The sequence below is a fragment of the Acomys russatus genome, chromosome 26, assembly GCF_903995435.1.
Source record: "Acomys russatus chromosome 26, mAcoRus1.1, whole genome shotgun sequence".
NCBI classification, from domain to species: Eukaryota; Metazoa; Chordata; class Mammalia; order Rodentia; family Muridae; genus Acomys; species Acomys russatus.
This window is the reverse complement of record NC_067162.1, coordinates 15,976,643-15,987,743: the sequence shown is the minus strand read 5'-3', so window position 1 is coordinate 15,987,743 and position 11,101 is coordinate 15,976,643. Positions and strand designations below refer to the sequence as shown.

At 42.0% G+C, this 11,101-nt stretch overlaps 1 pseudogene; it reads left to right on the top strand.

Annotated features, from left to right (window-relative positions):
- Positions 1-6,245: 6,245 nt before the first annotated feature.
- On the top strand, positions 6,246-6,873 carry LOC127209448 (high mobility group protein B2-like; annotated as a pseudogene).
- The last annotated feature ends 4,228 nt before the right edge of the window (positions 6,874-11,101 follow it).

Here is an 11,101-nt window from a genome sequence, read left to right as displayed (position 1 = left end):
ATCCTTGAGATGATAGATTCATGCCTTATTAAGACACTGAAGAGGTAATAATATTGTTATATGTAATATTACGTATTATATATGCTATAATAATATATAACCTATATCATATTTATATAATATAAAATAATATGTATATTATATACTATGATTTATATTATATTTTTAATACTTATCGATATATTGTTAGAGTGTTGATGTGTGATAGAAAACTAGTGTGTTACAACAGATGCATACCGGCCTAGCATCCAGTATTGCTTTCTTAGCCCTTTGTGCTGTATTTCAAAATTGGTGAACAATTCATTTTGTTTTGAGAATCTTACTATTTTCTCCTGTAGGAAAGTGAGTACAGCACAGTGAGTTCTCTGCCTCCTTGGGTTCTGCATCTGTAGAGTCAACCAAGTACAGATTGAAAATACTCAGAGACCAAATTGTGTCTGTACTGAACATGCCCAGACATTCTTTCTTGTCATTATTCTTTGAGCTACACAGTATTGCAGCTATTTGCACATCGTTTACATTGTGTTAGGCATTCTGGGTAATTTAGAGATGATTCAAAGCATATGGGAAGAAAAGAGAGTGAGGGAAAAATGTACATACTATGCCATTTTTTAAATAAATGGCTCGAGTGGCCATAGAGATCACTACACGGAGTGGTTCTAGAAGCAGTTACACCCATAGATATTCAAAGATGGCTTTACAATAACAAAGACCATAAATAGTGATAATTAAGAGAAATTAAGGGAACTCCAAAGCCGCCTATGAAGAATTAGTTATTCCTCCTCCATTTGAAAACCTGAAAGGACGGGATCAGCTTTCCTTTTATTCTTTTTTCAGTGAGGGTGCAGACTGAATACTGCTTGTCTAAAGATGATAGAAACTTCTAGGGATGCTCCAGGGTGAGTGGGTCCTCCTTCTGGGATTCCTGTATTAGGGGCAGATTGGGCTGTGTCCTGACCTTGCTTCCATTCCTTGTTGCTTTTTTCCACATGCACACCTCATTTTCCTATGAGGGGAGTCTGTTGTCCCCAAGGCATTCAGTGGGAAACAAATAGCAATCATTTATGCTTTGGATATTCCAGACTCAAAGAGTCTGGGCTCTCACTGGGGCATTTCTGTGATGTCCACATTTAATGATAAAGAAACTAGCATGGAGTTTTCATACAAGTAAAATGGATCTCTTCTTGCTTTTTTTTTGGAAATGCTTTTTCTCCCCTTTAAACATCTAGGACTCTCATCAATAATGTATGTTTAAATAGTGGCATAGCCTTTCACTACTTTTATAAGATTGTTATGAGGATTCAATGGGGAAGTGCGTGTTTTCTTTTCTAACGTGAAAATCATAATATATGCTCATAAGTCCTAATTATTATTATATTCACTATGAAATACCTATGTACCCAGGAAGATTCAAGACCTTAAGGTGGAAGTCCTGATGTACAGCCAGCTATTTTGCAATAGAGACACATAGAGGAAAATCACCAAAGCTTCTGGTCATGAAGGTGTGTTGGGAGGGGCCAGGAGTCAAAGTGTTAATTGGGAAGCTGATTTTCTGGTGCTGCCAGACAATGCGGATTGTCAGTCCACAGAGGATGTTTCTATTGTTGGGCTTTTTCCAGACTAAGGGGAAAGGAAGGGAAGAAAATTGAATGGGTGGTTATAACATTTCAGAATTAGGAAGTCAGATCTGGAAAGTCCCAGTCAGTGATGAAGATAACGGGATGTGACTATTGGGTACCTTAAACTCTGACAAATTTGAAAGACTTTGGGTCCCATCAGAGGTTTGTTTGTTTGTTTGTTTGTTTTTCTTTCTAGACACACAGAAGGACTACTTAAAGTTTCAAGCTGCCAGCTTTTTTTTTTTTTTTTGGCATTTTAAAAATTTTATTAATTTATTCATATTACATCTCAATGGTTATCCCATCCCTTGTCTCCTCCCATTCCTCCCTCCCTCCCACTTTCCCCCTCCCTCCCCTGCCAGCTTTGTATATGTAGCTAGTCCTCCTTATACATGAGTTCTGTAGCTGTAGATTTAGTTGTTGATGAACGAAAACCATTCAAAGGCTCTTGGCTCTCTGCAGGTGTGCACACACCCTACACACACTCCCCTCCCGTCACTCTAAAGCATACAGTGAGCAGTCATCCACACGGCATTGGACTGTGCTGGGCACTCTCAGACAGCTAAAGGTGACTTAAGTCCATGGGAGGGGGGGTTACCTACCATTTCATAGAAAGGTTTATGCTACCTCTTAAACCCTGGGACAAATGGCTGGGGTGCTTATCTAACATATCAAAGCAGACCCAGCCTCCAGGTTCTCCCAGCATCCGCCAGTCCCTACCTGTTACAGCGTATACCCCACCCTCTACCCCAAACAATCCAGACCGGGGACTGGGCTTTCTTCCCTGTATGATCCAGTCATTTTGGTTATCCATCCTTTTATATCTTTGGTCTCCTGACTGCTGTACTTGGTTCCTCTCCCCTCCCCTCCTCTCTTTTCTCCCATGGCTCAGGCTCACATCCACTCTGGACTTTCCCAGATGTCTCTGACTCTGGATATGCTCTCCCTTTTTTTTCCCCACAGTAAACTTTCTCTTCCACCGTACCTAGGAGCAGTCTTTTTTGTTTCTTTGGGTTCAGTTTAGAGGACCTATGGATTTGGATATTGCTCTAGTTCCTCTTCTATTGCTGTGATAAACAACCATGATCAAGGCAACTTAAATACAAGAGTTTATTTGAGCTCACAGTTCCAGGGAGTTAGAATCCACAATGGTGGAGTGGAGACAGAGGGCAGCAGGTGGCTGGACCGGCCAGCAGCCTGGGAGTTACAGCTTGAACTGCGAGCATGAAGCAGAGAACATAAAGTAAAAAATGAAGTCTTTCACCTCAAAAAGACTGCCGTGGGTGCCTTATTTCCTCCAACCAGGCCATACCTCCTAAACCCCTCAAACGATGTCATCAACCTGGGACCAAGTATTCAAATGCCTGAGCCTGTGAGGGACTTTCTCACGCAACACCCTGATATGTTCATGGATCTTGGAAGCAATATTCCCCGAGATACTGAGAGCTGACTATATACATGCATAAAGCAAGCACACATACAAATAGGCCCATGCATAATGGCCCTTACATAGAGACATCTCAGCTGAGCAGGGACCTTCATATGTCTCCGGGCTCTTTGTTGTGGTGGTTGTTGTGGTTGTTGTTGACAAATTACAATTCAGCTCATCAAAGCTGCTTTCTATACTTATCACAGTGTCAGGTGTTTTTCTTTGGGATTTGTGGAGTCTGAGTTTTACATCTTTAGCCCTTTATGAAAATGCATCCTTTCGCCAGAGTTCTTCTGATTACTGGGTCAGAAACGCCTGCATCCCTGTGATAGTTGAGACCCAGCGACACGATTAGTAGAAGTTTAAGAATATCACAATACCTAGTGATAACAAGACCTTTCCTGGAAGGTGAGTCACCAGACTCTGTAAAGTAGAACTCTGAAGGATCTGACCATGTCCACATGAAAAGCTTTGGTTAGCAAAAAAAAAAAAAAAAAAACACCTGAATCAAGATCCAAAGATCAGTACACACCAGAGAAGTCCGTCCTCTCAACACACTTGACAGTTTAAAGGAGCAACTACAGTCCAGCTTGAAAGAGGAAGCACACATTTAGAAAGACAACACAGTGCTCCGAGACGCAGTGTGTAAGAAGCAGCTGGAATGTCCTGGGTGCCAACAAGATGCTCAGTCTTGACACGGCAGGCAAAGGCATGGTGAAGAGGAAAGCTCAGGGAAGATTACAACACGCTTCTGGCCATACGTAAACACACAGTTCTCATGTTGTTCTCGGGCTGGAGAGATGGCTCAGTGGTTAAAAGCACTGTCTGCTCTTCCAGAGGTCCTGAGTTCAATTCCCAGCAACCACATGGTGGCTCACAACCATCTGTAAATGTGATCTGATGCCCCCTTCTGGCCTGCAGTTGTATAAGCACTGTATACATAATAAATAAACAAATCTTTAAAAAACCCAAAAAACATGCTCCTGGCAAATAATGGGCACTGGAGAAACCTTGAACCAGTGAACCCACTGGAGTTTGGTAAGCAACAGTGTCAAGTGAATTGTGCCTAGACTTTGTCCAGCTTTTTCCACTGCTCTGACAAGATTGAGGCTTCTTCTATCAGGTGTCATCTTCTGACTTATTTGAGTGACTTATGCCAAGTAACAGAACATTTTTTATGGTATTCAGATGTTAATTTGAGTTATTTTTTTTCTCTGTAATTCCTAGTTTTTCCTCTTTTCCTGCTTTATTTTCCCCTGATTATTTTTAATCCTTGAAATTTATTGCCAGACTATATCATGCTATATTTCTAAATATAGAAAGTTCTTTATAGCTCAGTCACGTCCTTCTTCCCTTTAATTCAAGAATTTCTCAATGCGTTTAATCACTTTTTCTCTGCTCCCACCATCTTATGACTCAAAGACTACAAGTCACTGTATGTGTTGGATCTCTTCTTGTTCACAGAGGTCCTATGGATAACCATTACTTGGTGTCGTGAATCCCTGTGCTTCACGGGGGGGGGGGGGGGGGCGGAATTCCTGTCCTTTGGCCATTTCTAGTGGCATGCCAGTGTGTCCTAGTGAGCCAGGGTCAGGGAAGGTGCCGAGCATCCTGTAGTGCACAAAGCAGCCAGTTGTGCAACAAAGAATTTTCTTATCTAATGTGTCCATAGGTCCAGTGATAAGGAACCCAGTTGTGAGGTCAAGGATGCTAGTATGGCTGATAGGTCTGTAGTTCAAATTCAAATTGGTTACAGATGATATGGGAGAGGCCAGCGCATCTCTGGGAGATGCAGGTATATCCACATTCTTTTGCAGTTCTTAGGAGCACTCAGGAATATGTGCAGACTTAGGCATTTAGCATCTCACTGAAGTGATAGATGCTATGATAAACATTCATTAAGCCCTGGAATATGCTCAGGGTCTGTGCTAGCTGTGTGGTTTACATTTCTTAATGAACGGAAGCTTAATCTCAAAATGCATTTGTTTCAAATTTGTTCTTCAGTGGGATGATGTTTTCTGAACAAGACCCTTATAACGTCTTATATTACATTATATGTACTGTCTGCATCGCAAAACAACCCAAAACAAATGAAATCCATTTAAATGTGGCAGGAGAAGAATGTTAAACTGTCATTGGTGGATTCACGTTTATGTTTGAGACAAAGTGAAAATAGAATGAAAAATTTTAAAGTGTGTGTATGTATGTGTGCATATGTGCGTGTATGTGTGTGTGTGTGTGTGTGTGTGTGTGTGTGTGTGTGTGTGTGTTCTGCTAACATCTAATTGAAATCACACCCTGATCATGTGGACATTAGTCTTAACAGTTTGAGAAAACTGAAAAAAACTGGTAGTCTGGGATTCAGCTTATCTTGTTTCCCTGAGAAATACCATTATTTTAGTGCCTGCTCTTCTAATTGTTTGCAAATTTATTTTCAGGATTTCCCTCAATATTTCATAGAGCTTAAGAATTAATGACCTGATCTCTAAGGAGAAGCACCTCGCCTCTCTCCTCCCTTTCTGTATTAAGGCTAATTTGAAGGGAGGAATGTAATCCAATAAAGTCTCATTGTTTACTCAAATTACAGAGACATAATGAGATCTCTGTAGGAAAGGATGTGGAGTGCCACCTTTGAGACTCACTCAATACCTCAAGGCAAAGCACGCTAGCCTAACAGTTGGAGTAGGTAGTTGGGCAGACTTGAGCTGGAAGGAGGAGAGAGCCATCTGGTGCCTCCTGACCAGGTAGGCAGAGAGTTAGAGTGAGATAACCAAGGGAACCATACCTATATCCTGGTAGATGTGTGTGCAGAGGATCAAAATATCCCTTTGTCCGTGTTTACTTGTGGCTGCAGCTGAGCTCTTCCTATAGATTAGAAAGTAAGGCATCTTGGTATTCTCCCAATGACCACATATGACCATCAGCAAACATCCTAATAAATAAATGAGGGAAAACCCACAGAGACATATGGGCCACTGAGCAAGACCGGAAGGGGGATGAAATGAAGGTGACACTCAAGGGGATGAGCTTAGCATTTCAGAGAGGGTGGACCATTAAAAAAAACAAACCTTCTTTAGGCAAAACAAGAGGCTGAGGATTGCCTTAGCGATAAACCGGTGTTTGCCGGAGCTTGGGGAAGGAAGTGTCTCTGTCCGTCTTTGAGGGGAAAGCTTGTGCCAGCAGGTAGATGCCCTCCTGCATCAGCATGGTCAAAGGAGACCCCAACAAATCTTGGGGCAAAATGTACTTGTACGCCTTCTTCTTCCGGGAGGAGCACAAGAAGCACTCTGACTCCTCGGTGAACTTCGCCAAGTTTCGAAGAGAGGCTCGGAGAGATGGAAGACCATGTCTGCAAAGGAAAAGTCGAAGTTTGAAGATTTGGCCAAGAACGACAAAGCTCGAGATGACAGGGAGATGAAGAATTACATTCCTCCCATAGGGGCTAAGAAATGGAAGAAAAAAGATCCTAACGCTCCCAAAAGGCCACCGTCTGCCTTCTTCCTGTTTGGCTCTGAACATCGCCCAAAGATCAAAAGTGAACACCCGGGCCTGTCTATTGGAGATACTGCAAAGAAACTGGGTGAGATGTGGTCTGAACAATCTGCCAAAGATAAACAACCTTATGAGCAGAAAGCAGCTAAACTAATGGAGAAGTAGGAAAAAGGATATTGCTGCACACTGCGCTAAGGGCAAAGTGAAGCAGGAAACGAGGGGCCTGGTAGGCCAACAGGCTCAAAGAAGAAGAATGAACCAGAAGACAAGTCAGAGGAGGAGGAAGAAGATGATGACGAACATGAGGAGGAAGAAGACGAGGATGAAGAATAAATGACTGTCCTAAAATTTATGGCGTGTATGTGCTCAGGCAACTGTTTTGCGTAGAATGTGAAATTCAAGCGCAGCTCAGCATTAGTTCATTAGCTTCACGTATAAAAACTGTACAGATTTTTGTATCGCTGATGAGATTCTTCCTTTTTTTTTTTTTTAAAGATTTATTTACTTATTTACTATTTATACAGTATTCTGCCTGCATGCCAGAAAATGGCACCAGATCTCATTATAGATCGTTGTGAGCCACCAAGTGGTTGCTGGGAATTGAACTTAGGACCTTTAGAAGAGCAGACAGTGCTCTTAACCTCTGAGCCATCTCTCCAACCCTAAAACGGTACAGATTTTGTATAGCTGATGATATTCTTTGTAGGAAAAAAAATATGTTTTTAAAAAAAGAGTTTGTAGCTTTTTCAGGGGCTACAAAGAACAGTTAGATTTAAAACTTTAGATGTTGAATGTTCCTAAATAGTTAATGATTTCTTTAATTTCTTATGGTAGCAAATTTTTTTCATAGGAATTTATATTACCAGTAAATTTTTTTAGGCTGTTGCTTTGGTTTTTGTTTGTTTGTTTTTAATTTGTAATAAAATAGCATATATTATTTGTAAAAACAAAAACAAATCTTCCTTAAAAAATACACAATTCAGAGCCCAGTGGGCTGCTTCTTTTCTTCTGGCCAGGTGGTGTCAGTCCCGTCTGTAGTGTGTTGCATCTTTGCATAACCTTCTTTTCCAGTCCAGCATCTGGTCTGGTATCCATCCTTAGAGACGACATGAGAAATAGACAAGCCTCCATGCAGTAGCATGCAGGCACTTGGGCTTTCTGGAGTATAAGCTCAGAATGGCCAAGCCTGTGGTTGCTAGGACACCTCCGCATTCCTAGAGACTAACAGTCAGGAGTGGAGAAAGCCAGGTACTGTCCTCAGGAGGCATGAGTCTGCATTGCCCTCACTGTGGTAGGTTATTTGGTTGTCATAGTTTCCAGAACAGTGTTCTACACATGCTGAAGTAATGTAGCAAACAAAAAACAGGGCAAGGAAATTAATTATTCTCCCACTTTTTTCCCTTTTCTACAGTCATCCCTTGATTTCTCCAAAGTCCTCAAGATGCAGTTATCATAAAAATGAAAACTGGCATGTCATCAACTTGGAGTGATTTTGGGATGCTATTTCCATTTCTTTCTTGGTGTGTGTGTGTGTGTTCGTGTACCCGTGTCTCTGTTTCTCACTTTGTCATTTCCCTTTTAAAAGATGATCAGAACAATTTTAAGTATAACACACATTTTCAAAGACAAAGACATTTTAAATCCAACAGCTATATTTTCATCTATAGAAATATCTTATTAAATGATTATTCAACCCATGGTCTTTGGTTACTGCAGCCTTGTTTATTCAAGGGTGTCTGAGACATATCATTTGCTAGCACCTAACAGTGTGTCAAAACAGACTACCATGCAAAATGAAGACTGTGTCCACACCTTCATTCCATGCAGCCAGGAGGGCAACTAAATAACAGATACTACAGACAATCTTCTGGTCATTCTAGAACATTGATAGAAGTATAACAAGCTTGCTTGGTGTCTTCTATGGCCTCTGCACTGAGCTGGACCCTGCAAGATACTGAACAAGTACCTGCTACATTTTACCAGCTCTGGGCATTTCTACTACCTAGAACTCAGCTATCCAGGAAATTTATCTCTCTAGAAAATTAGTCCAGAGATCAGTCCAAATGACAGAATAATATTTCTAGCCCTGACTCAAGACCCAATGAGTTGTGGTTTGGAGGACCGTTTAACAAATGTGATTCCTTAGTTTCCAAGTTCCCACCACTTTAGGAGGAGAGAGTTGGGAGACAGAAGAGAGCTGGAACATTCTACACACCATCATCTGCAAGCTTTTGCAAGCCGAGACTCAAAAATCAAATGGATAGCATGTACAAGGTTCCAGTGTGTGAAAGGATCTCAGGGACACCTGTAAAGAGAGGAACTGTCTTATGGCACGCACAAGGCCTTCGATGAGTCTCTTCCAACACATTTATGCTGATGAAAATGTCTGGACCTATACAGAAAAGCTCTCATTATTACTGAGGCTGTGCTGACAGAAAAGAGCAAATGATCCTCAAATCCTCAAATACTGGCTTTGCTGTCTCCTTCCATGGTCTCCAAAGACAGCAAGGGACTGAAGGGTCTGACAGTGGGAGAACAAAGACCAATGTGTGTAGGGCACGGTTTATGGCCAAGTAGACCATAAAGCCGGGTTTCGATTTCATCTCTTTATCCCCACGGTGTATCTCTGAGAAGTGAGAACGTGGGGCTAGAGGGTTGGAAAGAGAACGGTAGCCATACCAGAACAAACTCTTTTGTCATCAGCATTTTCCTCATCCCCCCTCCCCCTTTCATGATTTGCAGATTCTTCCATCCTCCAACCATTCTAAGTCAATGTGTTGTACTCCAGTGCGATGTGGAGTAGAGAGCAAGGTTGGCAGATTCCAGTCACCTTGTTACCCTAGCTAAATGACCTTGGCCATGGACACGGAGCCCGAACTCCTGGGGATGATGCCAATACCCACAAGTCATTAGCCTTTGGGGACAGTTCAGAAGGACAATGCAAAAATCTTAGGAATTTTAATCTTAAGAGTCAGTTTTACACAGAATGTTGAGATTCTTCAAGACTCCTTGCTTCAAGGCTGGAGAGATGATGTCTGTGGGTAAAAGCAGTTGCCACCAAGCTTGAGGACCTGAGTTTGTTCCCCAGAATCCACATGGTGAAAGAAACAATAGACTCCCACAAGTTGCCCTTCTGAGCTCCACATGCATACCTGGCTGTACACACACTGTCCTATAATAAATGAATTTTTACAAAGTAAGTGTAAAGAAGAAGGTCTCAAGTTTCTCTCTGTGAAAAGCTAAGGCCTCATTGGGAAGTGCTGATTTTGAGACCCATCTGCCCTTAACACTCCAACAACTCAGAAACAATTAACATACCAACGGTTAAGGTCACTATCACCCTGGGAAGCTCATACTCACAAAACGTCTTTCTTTCTTGCAGCATGTGCTACTGGAAAGTAGGTGAAATGGGTATTAGCCGGTTGACCAAATGAAATGTGTAGGGAAATTATAAAAATATAGATAGCATGACTGATTCGAAACAGCTGTTGTCAGCCTGACCAGTGCCTGGGGAGAGTGTGGTAATGGTTGAGGACTGACTGTTGGAGCCACTGTGGTCTGTGAGGTTCAAGTTTCCAGACTAGAAGTGGGGTGGAATGGCCATCCATACAAGATGAGCTTGTTTCTGTCCCACCAGCCAGCTACCACGTCATGTACAAAGAGGAAGGCTTGCTGTGTCTCACTGAGAGCTATGCGTCACTCAAAAGTCTTGCTCATAATGAGAAGAACTCATTGTTCTAATTGGCTTGAGTACAAATCCTTCTCTGTGCCCCCTTGGGAAATCTGCAAAGGCCCAAGGCTCATCTTGTCCTCCCTCATCACCATCCAGCCTTATCCCCTTGAACCTCCCTCACCACTGGAGCCAAATGAGCTATTTAAAATGCAAGTATAACCACTATCTCTCCTCTGTTATTGTCTTCATAGACTTCTAGCATAAAGCTCAAATTCCTGAACTGAGCCTGAACAGTAGTCCCCTCATGATGTTGTCCTTAGCTTAGATGCATAGCCTCGCCTCTTGCCACCTGACTACAGCTTCTGTCTACAAGGGTTAGAGCTCCCACTACCCAAGCATACCTCCTCCAATACCATTCTGAATGCTCCTCACATAGTTGCTCTTACTGGGCTTTCAAGACTTTGACACTTCCTCCAATAACTGCCTCTACCCCTCGTAGCTCCAGAATGGACAAGGAGGATTTTCTGTGTGCTCACATTGGTGAATATGCCTGGCTCCTCCTCTTCTTCCCATCACAACTGTTTGACTTCAGGGAAAAAGACTGAAAGGGAGATTTTTATCTCAAAGCTATGAGCTCTTAGCATAGAGATTCATTGTGTTTGCCAGAACCTTCTAACAATATTCTGGACTAAAAGTGGAAATTTACATTGATTACCTAAGGTCTCACCACTTAGGTAGTGGAATGTTTCTTAAGCTAATATAAACTAGCTGGCTATTGTCCACATTCCCCAGTAAATAGAACCCCCATTTCCAAAGTCACAGCAACATCATGTTCATTCCTACATCCCAATAGAGATGATACTGGGTTACTCTGGTAGGTTTCATTGG